At 35.7% G+C, this 24,927-nt stretch overlaps 1 non-coding gene across 1 annotated transcript; it reads right to left on the minus strand.

Annotated features, from left to right (window-relative positions):
* Positions 1-15,965: 15,965 nt before the first annotated feature.
* On the minus strand, positions 15,966-16,071 carry LOC123581835. The gene has a single exon (XR_006704050.1). It is a non-coding gene; the product is annotated as a U6 spliceosomal RNA (small nuclear RNA).
* Between the last annotated feature and the right edge of the window lie 8,856 nt (positions 16,072-24,927).

The raw sequence follows: 24,927 nt of genomic DNA on the forward strand, positions 1-24,927 counted from the left end.
GGTGCCTTACACTTGATACTAATATCAACTTTTTGAACTCTAAGGTTTGAATTTTATGTGTAGGAAACAATAGAATATACTGATAAATAAAAAAAGCTCTAAATTCAGACAAGTCCAAGTCTGGGCTTGAACATAGGCTAACATTTTTTTAAGTATTTTATTTATTTATTTATTTATTTATTTATTTATTTATTTATAGCAAGCTGGAAAGGGGCAGAGAGGGAAAGGGAGAAGAGAGAGAATCCCCAGCAGACTCCACACTGTCAGCACAGAGCCGGATGCGGGTCTTGAACTCACAAAACTGTGAGATCATGACCTGAGCCGAAAATGAGTCGGACACTTAACCGACAGAGCCACTCAGGTGCCGCAGGCTAACATTTTGATGTTTAAAAAATACAGTTGACTCTCGAATCACAGGGGTTTGAACTCTGTGGGTCCACTTATATGCAGATTTTTTTTGATAAATTCAATGGACTATTGTCAATGTATTTTCTCTTCTTCATGATTTTCTTAAAAACATGTTCTTTTTGTTACCTTATGTTATTAAAATAATAATAATATATAATGCATACAACTTACAAAATATGTGTTGATCAACTGTTTATGTTATTGTTAAGGCTTTTAGTCAACAGGAGGCTATTAGTAGTTAAATTCTTGTGGGGTCAAAAGTCATAGGTGGAATTTTGGTTGTGTTGGAAGTCAGCACCCTTAACCCCTGCATTGTTCAGAGGTCAACTGTATTGCTTAGTCTCTCCAATCAACCCATTTCCTTACCTAGAATTGGTAATAATGATAATTTCACTGATATATGACTAAGAATTAAAGAAGATGACTCCTAAAAATGAGTTAGAGTAGTTCTAGCATATATATCTAATATCATTAGTATTAATTAGTAAATTAGTAGTAGTAGTAATCACAAGGCATTATTAGCAAATATTATTAGTAATAAATGTAACATAAGAAAATACTATCTGTTGAAACAAAGACAATAAAGTTTATCCTCATGATAATAACTTAAGAACTACCGGATATGGGAAGAAGGAACAATAAAATGTCAGTATTATGATTAATTTTGATGCTCAGGTCAGCATCCATTCTAGAATATCTCTTGCTTGAAAAGAAGAACAGAGAACCATTCTTGTAGAATCAAAGAACCGTGTATTATACTACTTTAAATTGCATGGCTTTTTTTTTTTTTAATTAAGATCTGAAAGTCTTCTGGATTGTGTGCTGTTATGTAATGACAGAGCCAGCATTTACATAGTGATTTGAGAAGTCTCCTCTAATGTGTCTCTACAACCGGGTTGTCAGTCAGAAAGCCAACAATAAATGAGAATCACAGAGTTTAAGAAAGTTTTTTAACCAGGTATTTGTAGTAACATATTTCCTATTGAAACACATTATCTGTTTTCAATAAACCACCTTTCAGACACGCACACGTCAGCTTAGCAAAGCCAGTTCTTTTGAAGACAAAAAATGGAAATATATCTGGAAGATGAAAATATGTAACATGTTTCTGTGATTTGAAGAATAGCAGCGTGCATTATAATTAAGGGTGAGAAGTAGCGATTTGATAGGATTTTTTTGCTTCATGTCAAAACCTTGACCTAGAATGCTCAGTCCAGAAAGCCTTACTTCAACCCTTTGCACGTATACGTCAGCTCCCTTAGATGCTAATTTATTGGACTTAGTAACTTTGCATTGTACTTCGATTCTTTGGATTTAGTAAACTGGCTCAACAGTAATCACTATTACATGCACACCTTCCTTTAAAAATTTAGAATGCTTGGGGAGCCTGTGTGGCTCAGTTGGGTAAGTGTCCGACTTTGGCTCAGGTCGTGATCCCCCAGTTCGGGGGTTCAAGCCCCACGTCAGGCTCTGTGCTGACAGCTCAGAGCCTGGAGCCGGCTTCAGATTCTGTGCCTCCCTCTCTCTCTGCCCCTCCCCCACTCTCTCTCTCTCTCTCTCTCTCTCTCAAATATAAATAAACATAAAAATTAAAAAAAAAATTAGAACCCTCGAGTACCAGAAGAGAGGTCAGAAGTCAGACATCAGCATCAGAAGAGTGAAGCCAAAGAGAGGATATGGTGATGAAGAGAATGATGAGAACAGAAATTTTTGAGAAATAGACTGCAAGATATAAAGTAGGATATTTCTGGGGGGTGGGGGTAAGTCAGCATGGAACCACTGAATTTACATGTATCGTGATAGTCACCATCACCAGAGTAGTTTGGTGGGGAGATGAGCAATGACTCTGCTGTCTCGAAAACATAACCATGCATGTGGTCTAGAATGCATGGCCTTGTCCTTAAATTGTATACCTCAGGAGACTTTTTAAAAATAGTATGGTTTTAGTACAATCAAAACAATACACTTAAAGCCCATTTATGCCTGGTCTTTTTGTTTCCTCTTTCCCCCTCTTGTACCAGAAATTCAAATATTAAATCATTCCCCGTTCTACATATGCACCAAATAGGATCGTCCTGGGTCCTGGACTATTTCACCTGAGACAAGAATAAGAGGTTGAAGCCAGAGACTAAGAGATCAAAGGGTTCCTTCTCTCTTAAACTCATGAGAAAAAAAAAAGCAAAAAATATGAAAAAAGTAGGATTGCAGAAAAACATAAGAAAACATAGTATGGCTGAGCACTATAGGCTTACCAAAAGTTTGAAGAACAGAGAGACATTGGGAGAGATATTCAATCCAGTAAAACCTAGGTTTGTGAGCATAATTTGTTCCAGAAACATGCTTATAATCCAAAGCACTTGTATATCAAAGCAAATTTCCCCATAAGAAATAATGGAAACTCAGATGATTCGTTCCGCCACCCAAAAATATTCATATAAAATGATTTCAATACTCTAATTGAACACAAAATAATAAAGAAAATATAAAGGACAATGAACAAAGTAACCTGCACTTACCTTTGAAAACCTTCATGGCTGGTGTAAGGAAGATAAGAGAGAGAGGAAGGTTATGGTGTAGGATAATTTTCACTATCACAAATTCACTACTATTGGCTCAAGGGAATCTTTTTCTTTTCATGCAACCTTAACAAAGAACCTATCCAATGACACTTACCTCCTTTTGAGGATTTCATACAAATGTGGCCTTGTGTCATCTTTAAACAGATTTTTGTGCACACTGCTGCAGCTTTATTTGGGTGGTGATTTTCTACAAAATTTTGTACTGTTTCCCATATTTTGTACATGTCCCTAATCTCATTTGAAGTGAGGAGTTCTTCTGCCTTTTCTCCTCCTCCTCTGCAGACAAAATGTAGAAGCAGACTTCTTATAAAGTCTTGCAGTTTCGGCCACTCACATACCTCATTCATACTTTTCAATTATTTCATTCTTAACTTCCACTGTAATATCTCCTTCTTCTTACTGCCTTTCTTTTCAACCTTTTTCTGCATGGGGGCCATTGTATACACTCACACCACTGTTAATTACAGTACACTATTAATAAACTCTTGTCATATACTGTATTGAATGGAACCGACAATAAGGCAGAGAGAAAAGGGTCTATATCTGCAAGCAGCCTTACCTAGAATGAAGCAAAGACTTCCTAAGCTTACTCTTGTATGGAAAAGCTAAGAACTGTCCATAGGTGCTTTGAAGTAACAAAAACAAAAACAAAAACTAGTGCCAGTGGTGGGCATCTTCCAACATTCCAAAAAATCACTGATTTCCGCCAAACACTGCAGCCTGAAACCAAGCATCTGAGCATGGGAAACAATCACCCACTTTCCTGCAACAAGGGAGAGAGACAGAAAGACAGAGAGAGAAGAACCCTTGGCTCACTTGTGATCATGTTACCTTTGGCATCACGTACTACTCATGTTGCAAGACATCACTCCTTTATCAAGTTAAAATGTGTTAGAAATACTTCCTGGTCTTTCAAAACACTCGCAGAAAAAGTTACTCCACAATCCATCGTTTTACTGTATCTGCTAAAGAGCTGAACAAATCTGTGGATTCCTCACAGATCTCTCTCCCCTGAGCTCCCCGGCCTTGGTGAGGTGGTCTTTTCCCTCCAAGCCACCCAATCCTTCCTCTTGTATCTTCTGATTCCTTTCCAGGCTGATGTGCCTTGTTCGATACCACTGCTAAGAAAACTATCAGGGGATAGGATTCTTTTACAGAATCACGAAGGACACAGAAAAACCCATAATCTTAGCCACAGTGCATGTTCTTCTCTGCAGCTCCCTCTGCTTGTGGCTCCAAGGCTGCTCAATCCAGTCTCTCACCTTTTGTCATTCAGATAAGGCTCAGACACCCACATCTGTGTCTTCTAAGTGGCACAGTCAAACTAACCACTTATCTCTTAACACCATCCCTGGGTTTGAGGTGAGAGAGCTTCTGTGCATTATAGTGAAGGTGAGAGATTTACCCAACATTTTGACAATAGTTTTTGGAGAAATGCTTATACTAGAATCTCTTATTAAATCCACTTTAATACCCTTCTACTTACTTGGGCAAGTTCCTTATGCTTCCTTTCATTAGAGTACATGGTCAGTTAACACTTCCAGAGTTGGAATTACAGGGGTGTTTATTTTATTTTTTGCTACGGTTTTCCATTTTGAAATATTCTCTACCCCAAGTGACTATGATAATCATATTAAAGAAAGGAAGGGAAGAAAGTACAGAGAGAGGGAAGAAGAAAGGGAAGTAAAATAAACATAATTAGATAAGACCTAACTATGGCACCAGCACTGACGACACAATTTACAAGGCACAGCACACAATGCATATATAAGTCCTTGTTCAAAATTAAGAACTGAAAGATGGCAATAACAGAGATTTGAATTCTATGTGACTCAGTAAGTCACGTATGGTTTTACCTGGAATAATAGAAAAAAATAAATTATCTTAATGTATCCAAAAATCAGAGAGGAAAATAATATATATATACTTACTTTAACTACAAAATATATTCTGATTTTAATTTAATTGGAGTGATTTTAATATATATCCTAATACAATGATTGCAATATAATGAACAAGTCTGAAACTAACAATTTTTTCTTTTATTGCCGTATGCCTCAGTAATTTACAAGTCTTCCATGAATCCTACACATAGTATAATTCACTTTTGAACATTCTCTGTTGGAGTTTTTGGCTGTGGAAAGCATGCAGATACCAATAAAGGAAACAGATAAATCTCTCAGGAAAACTTTGATTACTAAGTATATATAGTATTCTTAGTTCCTAATACCTTTTCTTGAAACTCCACAAGCTCAATTTAGAAAAAAATTATATTTTGCTGTGAATATGACAGTGGCTTGCCTCCTATGAATACATTGGTCTTCTCTCCTCTCAGAAATTTTCTCCCTCTCAGAAGTTTTCTCCCTTATGTGATTATTGCTTTTGTTCTACGTGTTCTACTCTTTTTCAAGAAAACTAGTTTTGGATTTATTGGTTCTTTATTATCTGCCATCTCTATTAATATCTCACATCTAATATTTTTTATTCTTTTGCCTTTTCCAAAGATTAATCAAATCTGCTGTCTCTTTTGCCGAATCCATGTTACAGACCATAAATTTAGTTCTCTTGCAAATGTGCCACAGCTTATCCATTTCCTTTATTTTTTATTTTAAACTTTGTTCTCTGTTTCTATTATCCGATTTTGTTACCTGAAGATTGTTGTTAGGGCTATATATTCTTGTTTCATGGGGACCAATTGTTCTCTCATTCTATGGTTGAAGCTAAAGATCTGTGGAATTTTCTTACACACTGGTCAATAAATCTTTTTAGATGTATGTTATTTTTTGTTTGCCTTCGTGTGACTGTCTATCTTTATTTGCCTTTATTTTGTTTGAATTGAGTTGGATTCAACAAGCCTATGTCTCATGTTTGATTTGTCTCCTTAACTAACATCTTTGAATATTCAATATTAGTCCAATTTTAAAGTTGTCTAATGATTTGTCTGAATGGATTGCCCTGCCCTGACACTGTGTATGGTTTTGTATTTAACTATCTCTATTGAACCAGACAGAGGATTGATGTCTAAAACTTCCATTCACACTCTTACTTTACAGACTCATTTACCCAGTGTACTTCCTCACATAAAAAGATAATGGCTTCTCAGACTCTCGCTAGATTGTTATCAAACGATTTGAACTGATGGAGATCATGAACAAAAGTCTACAGTATGCTCTGCTGAAAAGTTTGTGCCTTTTTTTTCCTCATTAGTACTTCTATTTTTTTTAATGGAGACTCCATCTTCCAAGGTAGAAATCACAAGTAACATAACTGGCTTGATACTTCCTTTACTGGTTTCTTGGAATGTTTTGGGAGGGACTGGGGTCTAATTTTCTGATTTGGACTGAGTCTCTGAGAGATTGAGTAGAGAAGCTATGACAAGTCTTTCTCGGTTTACCCTGTGTGTGCTTTTTGAGTTGTAATTTTATTATAGCATTAGAGCAAATAAATTTTACTTTCTTTATTTTGTATTGCTTTGATCTCTATTATTTCTGTTTAATATATGCAAAAGATACTAAAGTTTTCTCTCATTTTCTTATCTTAGTTTATGATCTAATTTAGTGTGTGTGTGCGTGTGTGTTTGTGTGTGTGTGTGTGTGTTTTCTGTCATCTTGGCATTTTTAGGAGATAGTGGGATTTGCTTAATTTAAATTTCCTATATCGACTTCATTACGACTGGCTGTCGTCTCCAGTTTATAATCCAAACAATTTTAATGCAGGTGGCATTCACTTGAATGAACATGTAAGGGTAGTTTCTAACATTACATTCCCCAGAAGAGTATATGCATTAGCGGTAGTGAATCATTTGAATCAATTTGATTGTTGCTAGTGGCTACTGTTCAAATTAAAATCTTTGGAGACTTTCAAGTATGAACATGACTTAATCACAGTAAACTTTTAGAAATATTATAGTGGCAAAAGTGTATAGATAGAGGAGTAGAAACCACACATGTGGGAACTTCTGTTAGGCCATATTGGATGAACCCAGATGATAAGGGCCTGGACCAAGAGATTGGCTGTGAGCAATAGAAGGAGAAAATACATTAAATATTAGTAGATTTTGTGATTCATTGAATGCAGGAAGTGGAAGATAAGTTGATAATAACATAATTTTTAAAAATAGAATTCTAAATGATTTGTAGGATTATATAACAGAGGCCCATATAATTCAGTATTTTATTATTGAAACTTTTGTCATTATATCTCAGTATGAGCTGTTATAACAAAGTACAAAAGGCGGCTTATAAACAGCAGAAATCTATTTCTTACAGTTCTAGAGGCTGGAGGTCCAAATTACAGTGTCAGCATGGTCAGGTTCCAGGGAGAGCCCTCTTCATAGTTACAGACTACAGACTTCTTGCTGTGTCATCACATGATGGAGGCAAGATCTCTTATAAAGGCACTGATCCCACTCATGATGGTTCTTTTCTCAAGACCTTATCTATCTTGATTACATCTGAAGGCCCCACCTACTAATACCATTGCATTGGGAGATAGGGCTTTAACATATGAATGTGGCGGGGGACACAAACATTTAGTCCATAATATATTACTTTTACAAGAACTAGTATTCAAGAGTATAATTCCAAAAACATCTTTGGAGAGCTATGAAATTATATCAAGAGAAAGAACAGTCTGTGGACATATAAAATGCCTGAGTTGAGTCATGGTTCCCCTTGGTAATGGCTATATAAACTAAAAGATCTAGAAGCCAGAAAACACACTGAATTTTGGTAACAGATTCTTCAATTATTCTTATAAAGCTACAGGTTATTTTGAAAGTTTGATAATTAATCATTGACTAATGAACTGGTCAGTGATTAAAAGAAATTTGGGGCTTTATATTATTTAGATAATAAAGTATTTTATTTCAAACTTTATTTTGTAATGTATTTAAAAAAATTTTTTTTAACGTTTTATTTATTTTTGAGACAGAGAGAGACAGAGCATGAATGGGGGAGGGGCAGAGAGAGAGGGAGACACAGAATCGGAAGCAGACTCCAGGCTCTGAGCCATCAGCCCAGAGCCCGACGCGGGGCACGAACTCACGGACCGCGAGATCGTGACCTGGCTGAAGTCGGACGCTTAACCGACTGCGCCACCCAGGCGCCCCAAGTAATGTATTTTAGAATCAGTCCATGATATATTTGTTTGGAATGTTTTTCAACTTAAAATAACAATATTAGTTATTTAGCGATAATTTTTCTTTTGAGAAGTTCTTAATTGCTATTAACGAATTCTTCGTTGATATTGTGAGATTTTTATCTATGGCCTAATACCATCATGTCTGAAATAAATCCCATGTTTGGTGATGGGAGATGCAATTTGTGTGTGTGTGTGTGTGTGTGTGTGTGTTGTGTGTGATATGGTTATTTTTCTTTACTTTCAATTTTCTAGCGTAACAGTTTTTCAGAATCTAGAGGTAGAGAAGTTGTATTTCCAATATGTTCATATCATAGCTACAGTCATGCCTGATTCAGTATTGTTGGGATTTAAGAAAGCTCAGTTAAAAACACGATCTTTTTCACACTCTCCGGTATGTTTGTCTGGGACATTTCTTCTCTGCTCTTCACTTTTGCATGGAGAGGAGCTTCCACTGCAGTATTATCCTGGACATTGTCATGTGTCTTCACTCACTTCCAGTGGGGAAGAGAAATTATCTAGTGCATGAATTTGGTAAGGTAGACAGAGAATTAATGTTCAGACCCTTCTGATTCTCTTTGGGATCTTTGCTTTTCAAACGATTCTGCAATCCCAAGCTGATGTTGCAATTCCAATGTGGGTTAGTCAATGCCTAGACACATAATTTTAATGTGAATTTATCCATAGACCTAAGCCACATTTTCCAAATATTTTTATTATCATAAAGTGTTATTTTCATTTCCAAATGTTCTTCCTATTTGCCATTTGATTTCAAACTGGGTAAGGAGAAAAAAGGAGGGAAGTATTAGCTATTAAACCCTTAAAACTCCAGCACGTGGCATTTAATTTTAGAACCGGAAAACTGTTCTTTTTTTCTTGTAGTCCCTTCTACTATAAAAATATACAACTGTTCAGTATAGTCATATTAGAAAACAGTAAAAGGAGTAGCACTCCACTGAAAAAGGGAAATGTCAAGGATTTAAATCACTGTAGTAATACTGCTTGACACATATTATTTATGTTCTCTGATTATTGTATCTCTGATGAGTTTATTTGTAAGCTGATGGGTTAGTCCTGATGACCCTAGTGTTTTTTGAAGTCTGAAGTCTTTTATAAATCTCAATAAAGTTCTTTCTTGAAACAAAAATGAAATAACACCCTCCCACACACACACTGCAAACAAAAGTGAATAAATCAACAAATAATTATTTCAAATTTTAAAAGACCTATAGTTTAACAGATAATACCACCAAAGTTCTTGAAGTCCAAAGTTATACTTTTAAAATGATAATTTTTTAAATGATGCCCAAATTATTTTTTTAAAATGTGCTGTATGCATTTAACCATCTGATATAAACTCATTTTCAGAACATGGTAGTATCTATCCGTGATTTGAACATTAGCAACGTGAGATTACATTTCTAACAACTAAAAGGAGTGTATTCGAGAGCCAAGTAAATGATCCTGAAAATAGCTTTACACCAATGGCTTCTAAATGAAATTTAGGACAGTAACCTTAATTTCACCAGCTGTTCTTACTGGAATAGAAAGTCTCATGAAAAACACAAAGCTGCAAACAGGGATTTACAAACACATGTTGTAGGTGGTCAAGCAAGATCTTAAAACAACAAACTTTCTAAATTGAAGCCAGAATTTTTTTTTTAATCTGAGTACATATCACCACTTTTCCAAGTAAGAAGAAATTGTTTTATGCACACAAAGACTTATAAACTAATATTGGGGAACCATTAAATATGATTTATAGTTCAAAGTACCATGTTGTATATATTTTTCTATTGATACTCTTTATGAACCATCAATCGGATGCTGCAATAATCTTCAACAAGTAACAATTTTTTTAAAAATCTGCATTTAGATATTTTGCTACTTAACTTGTATTTGTTCCAAACATATAAAAATGTAACTATGTTTGAACATTTAAATAAGGAAACTACCTAATATTTTCTGATCTCTTTTTATATAGAATTCCTTAAGCAAGAAAGAGCCAAGATATATATTATAAGCTTAAAATATACAAAAAGCTATAAGTACAAGATTGATTTCTACTTTGTCACATATTTAACACCTCCAATAATAAATACATTCTCTTGTGCATTTTAACCTCTCCTTTTATGCTGTATCATTTTCATTAACAAGCACACATTCAACTATTTTTAAAACAAACCAGAATGCCTTAAAAACCCACCTGTCCTCATTCTAGCTATTACCTCATTGTGTACTCCCCTTCTCACATGATAATTTGGACAGTTGTCTCCATAGGATGCACGCACTTCATCATTTGTCTTTCACTCTCTGAGTAACCCCCCATTGCATCCACTCAAGATAATCAAACAGAATAATTTCTTTCCAAAATAAATAGTGATTTATATGCTGCCAAATCCAGTGACCATATTTTCAATATTCATATCATTAACCTCTATTTGTCATTCATTGTAACAGAACTCACTCTCTTCTTTTGACTTCTAGACTTCGACAATGTCCACTCCCCATCCACAATTTCATTGATTTTAATTTGTGTCTTTGATTGGTTCTTCCCATACTGCCTATTGTCTTGATTTTGACTTTTGCCATGGCAGTTTTCTGGGCCCACTGTTTTCCTATCTCGACTATCTGCCTCTAATGTATTTTTCATGTTTTAAATTTTCTTTTCCCATGTTTTCAGTGGAGCCCATATGCTGACATAACGAAATATTTTAAATCCAGATAAACTTCTCTCTGAACATCAGACCTATAAGGGAATCATAGGTATATAATACATATCCAATAATAAACACTTGATTCTCCTACATACTTAATGTTCCTTCAAGTTCATTTCAGTAAGTGGTTCCACCATATACCACATTACTCAATACTATGTCATGGGAATATTTCTGGATATCTCTAATTTCACTCATAATAAAAACCAAATGCTTTAACACAGAATGTGATGTCCTGAATGTTGTGTCCACCACCTAACTCAGAGAATTTTACCTCCACAAAAGTAGAGGAGACAAGCTATTCTTTAGTATGTTTGCTAAATACAACTACAACCCCTGGAAATTGTATATATAAAAAAATAAATAAAAGACAACTTTATAAGATGGAAGGAAGTCACCAGGAAGCTTAGACCCAAAGTAGAACACAGTGGTGAACTCCTTGTTTTCTTTTTGCCTCATATATCTCAGGCTTGGATATGAAGGAATCAGCCACCCAACGACACCAATGGATGCAGACAAAGAGAAAAAAAGGAAAGAAAAGGGAAAAAAAAGCCTCAACAAGAACTTGCTCTCTCTAGTCAAAGGACCAGGGAAAAAGAAGCTTAACAAGACAGAAAACACTTAGGCAAGAAATGCTCTCTTCCAGTCAAATGCCATAGAAAGATGTATGGCCCAACTCCTACCTATGACAGAAAATGCCAAGTGAGGAGCCTCAGAATCCCCTCTTCTGAAACTGCAACAAGGTATTCCAACACTCCTGTCACATTGGTGTCGAGAAGGCCCAGCGGGAGTCAGGACGGTTGGGTGCATGTGTCTCTTTGAATCAGTATTTTTGTATCCTTTGGGTAAATACCTAGTAGTGCACTGCTGGAACATAGGGTAGTCCTATTTTTAACTTTTGGAGGAATCTCCATACTGTTTTCCACAGTGGCTGCACCAGTTTGCATTCCCACCAACAGTGTAAGGGGGTTCCCCCTTTTCTGCATCCTCACCAACACTTGTTTCCTGTGTTGTTAATTTCACCCCAATGTTTATGTCAGCATTATCAACAATAGGCAAATTATGGAAAGAGCCCAAATGTCCATAGACCGATGAATTCATAAAGAAGTGGTATGCGTATGTATATATAGACTTGTATATATAGACATGTATATATAGACATGAATATGACTCAGCCATTTGCAATGATGTGGGTGGAACAAGAGTATAATGCTACTTGGAGTCAGTCAGCAAAAGACAAATACCATATGATTTCACTCATATGTGGAATTCCAAAAACAAAAGAGATGAACATGGGGGAAAAAGACAGGTAAACCATCAAACAGACTGTTAACTATAGAGAAAAAGATGAGAGTTGATGGAGGGAGGTTGGTGTGAGAATGAGCTAAGTGGGTGATGGTTACTAAGGAGGGCACTTGTGATGAGCACTGGGTGCTGTATGTAAGTGATGAATCAGAACATTCTACTACTGAAACCAGTATTACATTATATGTTAACTAACTGGAATTTAAATAAAAATTAAAAAAAAAGAAGGGGCGTTTGAGTGGCTCAGTTGGCTGAGTGTCTGACTTCAGTTCAGGTCATGATCTCACAGCTTGTGAGTTCAAGCCCTGCATCAGGCTCTGTGCAGACAACTCAGAGCCTGAAGCCTGCTTCAGATTCGGTGTCTCCCTCTCTCTCTCTCTGCCCCTCTCCCACTCATGCTCTGTCTCTCTCTCTCTCTCTCGCAAAAATAGAGAAATATTACAAAAATTAAAAAAAAAAACTTAAAGAAAAAAGGAGTCAGGATGATGATCTTCACTGACTACGAATGGCCCTACTCTTTCACAGTGTCACGGGAAAGCACAAAAGTAGCCTGGGCTTATTACATCCCTCCGACAATAATGAGGTGCCTCTGTATGCCACTTGTCATACCAAGATCTCAAACCAAGTGAAAATGAGAATGAATGGATTCAAAACCTGAGATGACAGAGATGTTAGAATTAAAGCAGTCAAAATAAAATGCTTCATTGAGAATTGTGCACACACATGAAACAGCAAAAATCAGAAAAAAAATCAGAAAAGAAATGTAGGGTGTAAAGAAGTACCAACAGCAAAGTTTCCAACTGAAAAATACAATTACCAAAATAATATTAATAATAAAAATTTAAAAACCTTCATAAATGGAATAAACAGGATATTGGAAGGACCAGAAGAAAGACTGGATGAATGAATAAATAAACCAAGAGAACTTACCCAATATGAACAACGGGGTGAGAAAAGAAGGAAAGTAAATGAATAAAGCCTTAGAAGCCTATGAGAATAGAATGAAAGACCTAATATTCATGTTATTGGAGTCCCAGGACAAAAGGTGAAATGGGACACATTTTAAAAGTACTCAAAGAAATCACGTATTCCAATTTGGAAATGCTAAAAACCTACAGATTCACAAAGCTAAACATCAAAACATATATTAGTCAAATCTTGAAATCTAAAGGCAAACAGGAAGTAATCTGGAAAGCAACAAGAGAAAAATGACACCTTACCTACAAGAAAAAAAATTTTTGAATGACAGCAGACTTCTCATCAAAAATCAAGAAAGTCAAGAAGAATAGGATAAAAACTTTTTTTTCAGAGCTGAAGAATACGTACTATTCACTCAGAATCTTATATTCAGCAAAAATGTACTCTAGAAATGAAGGGGAAATCAATATATCTATGGATGAAGGGTTTGTCACCAGTTTATCTATCCTGAAAGAATGACCTAAGGAAGAAGTTCTGTAAAAAGAAATAAAATGATCTTTTTTTTAAAGGAAAGGTACATTGGAATGTAAAAATTGAAGAAAGAACATAGTAAACAAAAATATGGGTAAATACAATATAATTCTCTTTTGTTGAGGTTCTAAATTATGTTGGATGTTAAAGTAAAATTGTAACACTGTGATATAGTTCTGATATATGTACAAGAAGTATTAAAATAATTATATTCTAAACGTAGGAAGATGAGCAAAAGGATGCAAAGTGAGATAATATTTCTATACTTTACTCACACTGTTAAAATGATGACACCAACAGATAAGTTATGTGTATAATGTAATACCTAGAACAGCCACAAAAATCACTATAGATAAGTAAAAATGGAATCCCCAAATGTATGGGTAGCTTAAAAGAAGGCAGGGAAATAAAAACAGAAAAAATATATATATGTAAAATGAACAAACAGAAAATAGAAAAATAAAATGGCAGACAAAAGCATTAACAAATCATTAAATGCAGATGGTCTACATACAACAATTAAAAGACAGAAATTGACAAAAGGGATTAGAAATCATAACGCAACCATATGCTATCTACAAGAAACTCACTTCAAAGATAATGATATAGGCAGCTTGAAAGCAAACACATGAAAAAAGACATATCATAAAAATATTAATTAAAACAAAGTAGAAGTGGCTATATTATAGCAGATACAGTTAAAAATATGTTGGATTGCCTTTTCTTTTCCAAATAAAGACAAAAATTCCAGGATGCAAGAAATAAAATTACTAAATTGAAAAGAAAGTCTCCCAGAGTTTATTTGGGCAACACTGTGCAACTTCCCACACACCAAGGAAAGAACTGTATCTCCAGAGCTTCAGGAAAGAGTCGGGGGAGGTTTGTTTAACTATAATGTTCCAAATTACCATTTTCATGTGAAGAACACTGGAAGTCATTTGTAGCTATCGAAAAATTTTTAAAGTATTACTATCCTTATATATTTACTAAATAATCTGTGCAACTTTGATCTTCAAACCCTATTTGATTATGTCCTATTAAAAAAAATAAAATTTCTTACAGCCCTACAAAAATATATTTTCTTAAGGGACACCTGGGTGGCTCAGTAAGTTACGTGTCTGACTTTGGCTCATGTCTTGATCTCATGGTTTGTGAATTCAAGCACCACATCAGACTCTGTGCTGACAGTGTGGACCTGCCTGGGATTCTTTCTCTCCCTCTCTCTGCCCCTCCCCTTTCTCTCTCTCTCTCTCAAAATAAATAAACTTAAAAAAAAATCTTTACTTAGGGGCGCCTGGGTGGCGCAGTCGGTTAAGCGTCCGACTTCAGCCAGGTCACGATCTCGCAGTCCGTGAGTTGAAGCCCCGCGTCGGGCTCTGGGCTGATGGCTCAGAGCCTGGAGCCTGTTTCCGATTCTGTGTCTCCCTCTCTCTGACCCTCCCCCGTTCATGCTCTGTCTCTCTCTGTCCCAAAAATAAATAAACTTTGAAAAAAAAATCTTTACGTAAAATTACACATGCATATATTTTGCATAGATGCATACATATACTGTACATATAGATTATGCACATTATAGATGCACATATATAGTCACTATAGATTATGCATGGTATAAATCAGCAGAAATACAGTGGACAATGTAGATAAACATATCTGGGTATTGAAGAATATTTATAATTCCACAGGTGTCATTGATCTCCAGTAAGTTAGTTCTTATTTTCTCTAACCAAGAAAAACAAAAACACAAAAAACAAACAAACAAACAAACCCAAAACAATTGCATCTTTTATCCAAAGTAAATTCAGGCACATGGTGGAATTCTTTTTATTGTAACTTATGTTACATTCTTCAAATTCTGCCCTTTTCTATCTTCGTTTTATCACTTTGTTTGAAGGTATGTTTATATCTGAATCGACCTCCTATCAGTCTAGGCCTCACAAAATATGTTAGTGGACAAGTTTTCCTGTGTCCCTACTGAGACTTTCCATCTCCCCAGTTTGCAGGCAAATAATCAGATCCCACTAACCTTCTTTTTATTCAAATTTCAGTATAGTTAACATACAGTGTTATATTATTTTCAGATATACAATACAGTGACTCAACAATTCTATGTATTACTCAGAGCTCATCATGATAAGTGTGCTCTTTAATCCTCATCACTTATTTCACCCTTCCCCCCATCCCCTCTGGTAGTCATCGGTTTGTTCTCAATAGTTAAAAGTCCATTTCTTGGTTTGTCTGTCTCTTTCTCTTTCCCCATGCCCCTGCCCTTTGCTTATTTGTTGTGCTTCCTAAATTCTACATCTGAGTGATATCATATGGCATTTGTCCTTCTCTGACTGACTAACTCTGCTTAGCATTATGCTCTAAAAATATGGAACGCTTCACAAATTTGGGTGTCATCCTCACAAGGGATCCTGCTAATCTTGCGTATATCATTCCAATTTTAGTATATGTGCTACCAAAGTGAGCACTGTAATTGGTTTTTAAATAAGCATTATTTAAATTATGCATTATAATGTGCAGTCCAAGTAAACAACAATGAAAGATCATACACCTAGTCACACATCTTCATACATCTAGATTCATTCTTGTTCTATAAAGGTGTCCTTCTGGCTAACACATATCTAGAATCACTCTTGTTGCAACGGTCTCCCTATGGCTATTTTTTTTTTTTTTGGCAGTCAATTTACTTTGAAGTAACTCCTCAGCACTTCCTTATATTAGAAATACAAATCCTCTCATGATTTGAAAGTTCTTTCCTCCTACGTGATGTAGCAGCTGTTTGGAGAGATTCTTAGAGCATGCTGCATCTTGGAGGGGAAAGGAATAATCCCGGGCACTGTTTTCTCAATTTTCCTGGCAATGAACAAGTGGTTTTGGCCTCCAATGTTTTTTGTACGCTTCTATTTTCCTTGACATGATCTCCTCACCTGTCACAAGATCTCTGCCTCTGACATGCAGTATCTAGTGAGCATGAGGTGCCAAGGAAACTCAGAATGTTTTCAATTTTGGCTGTCAGCAACCACATTAAGGAAAGAAAACAGTGACAGCACAGCAAACAGTCTGGCATTTTATTTGTCCTTTTTTTCTTATGTTCCCATATGAAGTCATTAAATCTTTGTCAGGGGAAATGTCATCACTACTCACACAAGAAGGTCATGTCAAAAGGGTGGGAAAATATTAAATAATTGTTTCTGAGAACAGGTGCATCACTCTCAACCATAGTGTTAAAATTTAACTGTGTGTTGCATATATTTAGGTATATCAATGGTTAATAATATTTTTTTTCTCTGGAAAAAAGTCATTCATGAGAATGTTTTATTCCTTTATTTTCTGAATACTGGACATGTATCCTCTGAAGCTCCTCATTTAATACCGCAGACTCAGAGGCTATGGCATAGGGAAGACATCCACTCTTATAGTCCTATTTGGATTTTTATTCATTACAGGCTTCTCTAATGAGAATGGAAAACACTGAGTTGAATAGATTGATAAAAGGAGAAGTGGGTTTTTCTTTTTTATGTTTGTTTGCTTATTTATTTATTTATTTATTTTGAGTGAAGGAAATAGTGTCAAAGCAGGGGAGGGGCAGAGAAAGAGGGAGGGAGAGAGAACCCCAAGCAGTATCCACGCTATCAGCACAGAGCCCAACACGGGAATTGGCTTGATCTCACAAACCGTGAGATCATGACCTGATCTGAAATTAGGAGTCTGCATTCAAAATCTATAAAGAACTCACCAAACTCCACACCCAAAAAACAAATAATCAAGTGAAGAAATGGGCAGAAGACATGAAGAGACACTTCTCTAAAGAAGACATCCAGATGGCCAACAGGCACATGAAAAGATGCTCAACATCACTCCTCATCAGGGAAATACAAATCAAAACCACATTGAGATATCACCTCACGCTAGTTGGAGAAGCTAAAATGAACAAATCAGGAGACTATAGATGCTGGAGAGAATGTGGAGAAACGGGAACCCTCTTGCACTGTTGGTGGAAATGCAAACCGGTGTGGCCGCTCTGGAAAACAGTGTGGAGGTTCCTCAAAAAATTAAAAACAGATCTACCCTATGACCCAGCAATAACACTGCTAGCAATTTACCCAAGGGATACAGGAGTACTGATGCATAGGGGCACTTGTACCCCAATGTTTATAGCAGCACTTTCAACAATAGCCAAATTATGGAAAGAGTCTAAATGTCCATCAGTTGACGAATGAATAAAGAAGTTGTGGTTTATATATACAATGGAATACTACTTGGCAATGAGAAAGAAAGAAACCTGGCCTTTTGTAGCAACATGGTTGGAACTGGAGAGTGTGATGCTAAGTGAAATAAGTCATACATAGAAAGACAGATACCATATGTTTTCACCCTTATGTGGATCCTGAGAAACTTACCAGAAGACCATGGAGGAGGGGAAGGGGAAAAAAAAAGTTAGAAAGGGAGGGAGCCAAACTATAAGAGACTCTTAAAAAACTGAGAATAAACTGAGGGTTGATGGGGGGTGGGATGGAGGGGAGGGTGGGTGGTGGGTATTGAGGAGGGCACCTGTTGGGATGAGCACTGGATGTTTTATGGAAACCAATTTGACAATAAATTTCATATTAAAAAAATGAAATTTGGAGTCTGATGCTTCACCGATTGAACCACCCAGGCATCCCAAGAAGTGGGCTTTTCTACTCCTAGATTAAGTGAGTACCCCAAGTGGTGCTTCTCCCCAGTGACTCCACCACCATGCACTACACCCTTGTGTTGAATGAGACCTGTGAATGAGAAAAGCAATTTTAAAGAATATTGTTCATTAGTAAATGTAATCCACATCATGAAAATGAGCTGTCTTTGAGGTTTAATTTTATAACCCTCTTCTTCTCAAGGTTTAAATAACACTGAAATTCTCAACCTAATTTTAAGAAGGTGATTTCTTGTAGCAATCGTGTATTCATAGAATTCAGAAGCATATATTAATATATATGTGTATATATTTTAATATTTAATTATAATAAAGTGCTTATCCATTCTTCTATTTTTTAAGGGAGCTATCAATATCTTGCCCAGAAAAATATTAACCTACTATACTGAAATGGTTGATCCTACTACATTGTCTACAAAATTAGATATACCTCCTTCTACATTCATCATCAGAAACTGTGATCCCAACAGTCTTCCCCTTCTCTTCTTTCAATACTCTTCTACATTTCTAACATTTCTACAAAGGTGGACAATTTGTTATTCCTTAAATGTGTCCTGTATTTTCAATCTCATTTGAAACTTTTCTTAGGCTCTTTCCTCTGGCAACAGTATGTCTCCTGTCCCCTTTATTTTACCTCAGTTCTGAAGCTTAGTTAAAATATGTTTTCAAAATATCTTTGGGATAGATCACTTCTGGAATTATGCCTTAGGAGAGCTCTGTGGACCCTGGCCCTAGTGAAATAACTGTAATGGGTGAAAATTGGAAAAATACATAAATAAATAAATAAATAAATAAATAAATAGGCAAAGGAATCATTTAAAGTCTCTGATAATTGGCCAAAGGGCATACAACAAATGAAGAAGCATATATTGAAGAAAATCTACTTAATCTCATATAACTGAGACTATGGCATTTGAGCCATGCCCCCACCCCACTCCCACCAACAAGATGGAAACTACATTCTAAGTAGGTGACCAAGATCTTTTCCCACAGATTCCAGTCTAGGGCTGCAGTGTCTCCCAGAGGAGGCAGGAGATAGTATTTTTCATCTCCCAACTGTGTGTTTCAGAGATTCCCTCCATGCAGCCTTCACTCATAGGATAAAACCTGTACAGGAGACATAGAAATCCAAGAAAACAGAGACCCCAGTCACCCTCCTTTCAGCTTACTTGTAGAATGGAGTTTCCACACCTAGAGAAGCAAGCTTTGAACAGAGACTACTGCTCCTGACCAACTCATTGCTCACAGGGCAAGGATATCACTCTGACAGGAGAGGACCCTTGTCCCAGCACCCAACTCTGGAGTAGGTACTTAGAGATTTTTTCCCAGAGGAAAGACAGGTCACAACCACAGAGATATCTGAAGCTCTTCCCAAGTGCCCTGACTTTATAGGGCACAGTGTTTAGGGAGGGGGTTATACTCTAAGGATGCTCTCAGAATCGTGGACAATTTGGTGGCAAGCAATTAAGAGGCTGGTAGCTCCATGTTAGCAAAGCAAAATGAGGCCCACTACTTTAGTAGGGAGAAGCAGGGAGAAAAACAGAAAAAATGTTCCTCCTGGATCCAGAACAATTCTGAGAGACTGCCCTCAAAAACTACCAGTTCTGCAAATACTGGTAATGAATAACTCACGTTAACATGACTTTGGGAAATAACTAAATATCTAACTAAATATCTCACTAAATATCTTCATCAATTTAGTAATAATTTTCTCTATTTCCCTAAAATTATAATTGCACAATTGCTGTTTCCTTAAAAATCTTTAGACCTTTAACTTAGAAGACAGTATAATACATATTTTATGTCTCCTAAAATAAACCAACAGAAGAAAATGCTTTCGCAGGCACATTAGACATGATAAAAAACAATAAAAATTATCTAGGATATATGGGGAGAACATTAGAAGAAAAGAAAAGCTATAAATCTAAAATAAAAAATATTTGAAACACAGACATGAAATATGATAAAATAATGTAAGTTGAAATAACTTGTATAAATTATATTTACTGCATGTAATTAAGTTATAGTTGTTTTTATGTTATATAAATGAAATAGGTGACTTACTATTTCTACTTTAAGGTTTATACATTGAAATCATGACTCACAGATGTTTTAGTTTTCTGGTTTGTTTATATTTTTAACACTGAAGGAAATATTTTCCAAGAGAAGTGATGATAATCACATGGGTGTGCTATATTTAGCAAGGCATTATATAATGGTTTTCGTCTAACATGAAACATCTGTAGGCATAAATCAGCAAAGCTTTCTGTTTCTTACTTTAGATAATTATGTATAAATCTTCATTCATATAGCTTCTGCTTAATATGGGATAGAAAAAGTAAATCAAATTGTGTGGGAATGAGATGTGCATCTGGAAAAGAGATAGTAAAATAAGAATATTTTAAGGACCCTTTGAAAATATTCAGAAATGCACTAACTATACCACCTTTTATATTGTACCACTCTTATCACTCATGAGACACATTAAATATGAAAAAATGGAAATATGTGGAATTATAACACAAGGTCCCCAGGCACAGGGTAACTCACTTTGCCAGGTTGGTATCATAAATAGCTGGCACACCAATTCTCCACAACCAAGCAGCCCGGACCTTCCCACAGACAAGGCTTATCCTGTTGAAAGGAGACACAAAGAGGAAAGGGGCCCAGTACAGAAATTCAAACCTCTACTAGCCCAACAAACACCTGAATGCACCATCGTAGTATTGGTTTTCTCTGCTGCACAGATTCAGAGACCGAATGTCTTAAAACAGCATCCATGCGTGATGTTACAGTTTTATTTGTCCGAAGACTAGACACTGCTTAGCTGTGTTTTCTGCTCAAGATCTTCCAAGTCTCCTAGCAAGATGTCCACGGGGCTACATTCTCACTTGGAGGCTTACTCATGGAAAATTCCACTTCTAGTCTCTCAGGTTGTTGGCACAATTCATTTCCTTGTGACTCAACTCCTAAAGAATGGGCCTCTCCATAGGCAGTTTAAACGAGCATGCTGTTTGCTTCTTCAGAGCCTCTTTAAAAAGGCTTTCACCTAATTAAGTCAGGTCCACCCCAGACTGCCTTTTGATTAATCCAAAATCAACTAAGTGAGGACCTTAATTGCATCTAAAAATCCTGTCATGTTTTTCACAGAACATAGAACCTTATCACTGGCGTAACATTTTATTATAATCACAGGCTGCACCCAAACTGAAGTGGAGGGGATTGTACAGGGTGTGAACACAGACATGCCAGGAATCTGGGTTTATCTTAAAAGTCTGCCTACTTCTGTGCTTTTCTGTAGTGTGGTGGGCAGATTACAGGCATCCATGCCTTCTCTTTCTTGCTGACTTTTGGTTCATGTAAGTGTCTCCTTCCTGCAATAAAACCTATTTATTAACTTATTCATTATGGAATTCAAACAGAATCCTGGTGTATCCATGCTAAATTGAAAGTCATATGGGCTCCATATTGTATGGCAAGTCGACAGCTTGTCTAACTGGATGGTTTACAGTATCTTCCTATTTAGTTTAAAGATGTGTATATTTGCACACACGTGTGTGTGCGTGCATGTGCGTGCATGTGTGTGTGTGCTGAGAAAAATAATGTTTACAATATTTTTCTCAACTCAACTCTATCTTCCCATAGATTGAAAAAGTATTACGGTATAGCAATATACATTGTAATCACTTGAATCTGACTGCTTGCAAGGCCACTCCGCTACTTACTAGTGGCCAATATAGGATAATTTTCTGACCTTCTCTCTGTTTTTATTTTCAATGAAAAATGGAGAAACATAGTGCATTGCTCATATGGTGGTAGTGATGCAAAATAAGTTAGTGTAAAAGTGAATGCTGATATATTTCCATGTTTCCTGAAGTAGTATTCAAAAAGGAAAGAATACCTCTAGGAGGACTATCTCCCTGGATAACCAGATCATTTCAAACAAGCACTTGGAAATTAAGTGAACAGGTAATAAATATGGCTTCCTGGAATAGAACTGAAAGAACAATCAATCTGGATTGATTTCTACGCTGGTAACAAATCAACGTGAACCTAAGATACACTAGAGGCAGATGTTTTTAGGATTTGGCTCACAGATATTTTTAAAAAGTTATAAATATTATACATTTTCAATAAATTCATCAAAGAAACAGTTACTTTAACTTAGTTTCTAAGTGTTTAAAATTGGTTATAAGGGACATGAAAGACGTCAACCTTATTCTAATAAGAATTGGAGTCATAAGTACATATTCAGTGGAGGTGCAACCTAGGATCTGGAATTTTATTTTTTTAAATAATTTTTTAACATTTATTTATTATCGAGAGACAGAGAGAGACAGAGAGAGACAGAGAGAGAGAGAGAGAGAACATGAGCATGGGAGGGACAAAGAGAGGGGGAAACACAGAATCTGAAGCAGGTTCCAGGCTCTGAGCTGTCAGCACAGAGCCTGATACAGGGCTCGAATTCAGACCTGAGCCAAAGTCAGACACTTAAATGACTGAGCCACCCAGGCGCCCCTAGGATCTGGAATTTTAAATATATAATTAACAGCCGTTAGGAGTAACATTGTACTAGTAATAGGAAATATTGGGCAATTACTCTATGATCTATATCGTGTTTTTGACATATATCTGTATCTAATCATACTCCATAATATTTAAGTAATAGAATGACGTTATGTCACTTTTGCAAATGAACAGATTCAACCTCAGTCATGTTTCAAAATATTCAGAAGTATAAAGGCATTCTAGTTGCCACCAGAACCATGTCCTATGACTAGAAAATAATTTAGATTACCCTCTACCACACTGCCTATCATATTCTACCGAGTGAAAGAGTCATGCTGATTCCTTAATTCAAATAAGATATTGATGTTCATAATGGTTTAACACACTACTCTCCACAGAAATATTTGATATTTAGTAGAAATTATATCACCAAAGAGCAAACACTAATAATAGTGCATACTCTAGTACATTATGTGCTTTCCTTTTTTAGAAATATGAAACATAAAGATCCAAAACATTTTAGCAAAATTAAAATGGTCACAAATGCAGTTCTGTGCTTTATTTCCATGCAGCAGAATATGTGTTTATCCAGACTTTGATCTTGATTCAAGTTGATTCTTTACTCCTCATGACTAAATTTTACCTAATTTATAATTATTTTATTAAATAAAGGATGCTTCTTTTTTTTCTGGTGATAATAGTCTGTTTAGGAAAAACAAACTGCAGCTGTCCAAGCATCTTTAATCACAGAGCCTCATGTATTCATGTTTAGTGCAGTTTTATGATATGGAAGACAGTTCCATGTGAGATTAGCAGCAATATATCTTCATTAAAGATTGTTTTGTTTTGTTTTGTTTTTTTACTTTTTAAATAGTTTTTTCATTTTTGAGAGAGACATAGCATGAGCAGAGGAAGAGCAGAGAGAGAGGGAGACACAGAACCCAAAGCAGGCTCCAGGCTCTGAGCTGTCAGCACAGAGCCCGATGCGGGGCTCGAACCCACGGACAGTGAAAGCTATGACCTGTGTGGAAGTCAGACACTTAACCGACTAAGGCACCCAGGCACCCCATATCTTCATTAAAGATTGTTAAGGAACATACAATGATTTCAAATTCAAAGAGCAGTAAATCATATTAACTTGCTTTGTTACGGGTATATGAAACTTTTGTAATTAGAAGAGGAAAATAATGCTTGGCTTCTTTTAAACAGTTAATAGAGTTAAATACAAAAGTGATTTTTCATTCTCTTGTGTTTTAATTAGGGTTTGAGCTCTTACTAGAGAATTTTAATAATGTTTTTAAAATTTTGGGTTTTCCATTAGGAGTGACTTTAATTAACTACTTTTCATAAAAATTACTCAATGTGTCTTTCAAAATGTTATCACCGTTTCTTTCAAATCTTTTGAATTTTATGTGACAGGCCAGCCACATCTGCTAATCAGATAGCAGTCATATATCAACCCAGAAGTGTTCATATATTTCACAGTCATTTTTAAGCCATTTTTTTTTTCATGCACATATTCACGGTCTCAGTCCTTAGTTCTCTGAGGACTAAAATTGTCTTAAACCTGCAATAATGGAATATAATACTGTACTGGTACTACTACTAATGCGAATTTTATTAAAATTTATTGAATCTATTAAAAAATTATTAAAATTATTAAAATTAGTGTTGTTATTACTAACTACAAATAATAATGGCAATCATAGCAATAGTAACAGATATTTCCACTCTTTCTCTGGCCGTGATATATGCCCATATACATTTCACAGAAAATAATGTATTTCATATTTATAATATGGTGTGTATTAGTCATAACCACATTAATCATTTTTATGTATGAGGAATTATAATTACATCCATACAGACAATAAGTAGTTGAATTTATTTGTGCAGTCTTTCATAGATTCTCGATTTTTTAGTGCAGAGTTAGGAAGGTGTTTCTTAGTCCTGGAATATTATGATAGAAATCACCTGTTTTGTGATTGTATGTTCTTAATTTTTAGTATTTGCATAATTCCTTTTTCAGAATTCAGATTCCTGATCTATTTGGGATTTAGTTTTGTATACAGTGTGACATGTGCATCAAATTTTATCTTTTTTCCCAAATAATTATCCGGTT

This window comes from Leopardus geoffroyi, chromosome A1 (assembly GCF_018350155.1).
Source record: "Leopardus geoffroyi isolate Oge1 chromosome A1, O.geoffroyi_Oge1_pat1.0, whole genome shotgun sequence".
Classification (NCBI taxonomy): Eukaryota; Metazoa; Chordata; class Mammalia; order Carnivora; family Felidae; genus Leopardus; species Leopardus geoffroyi.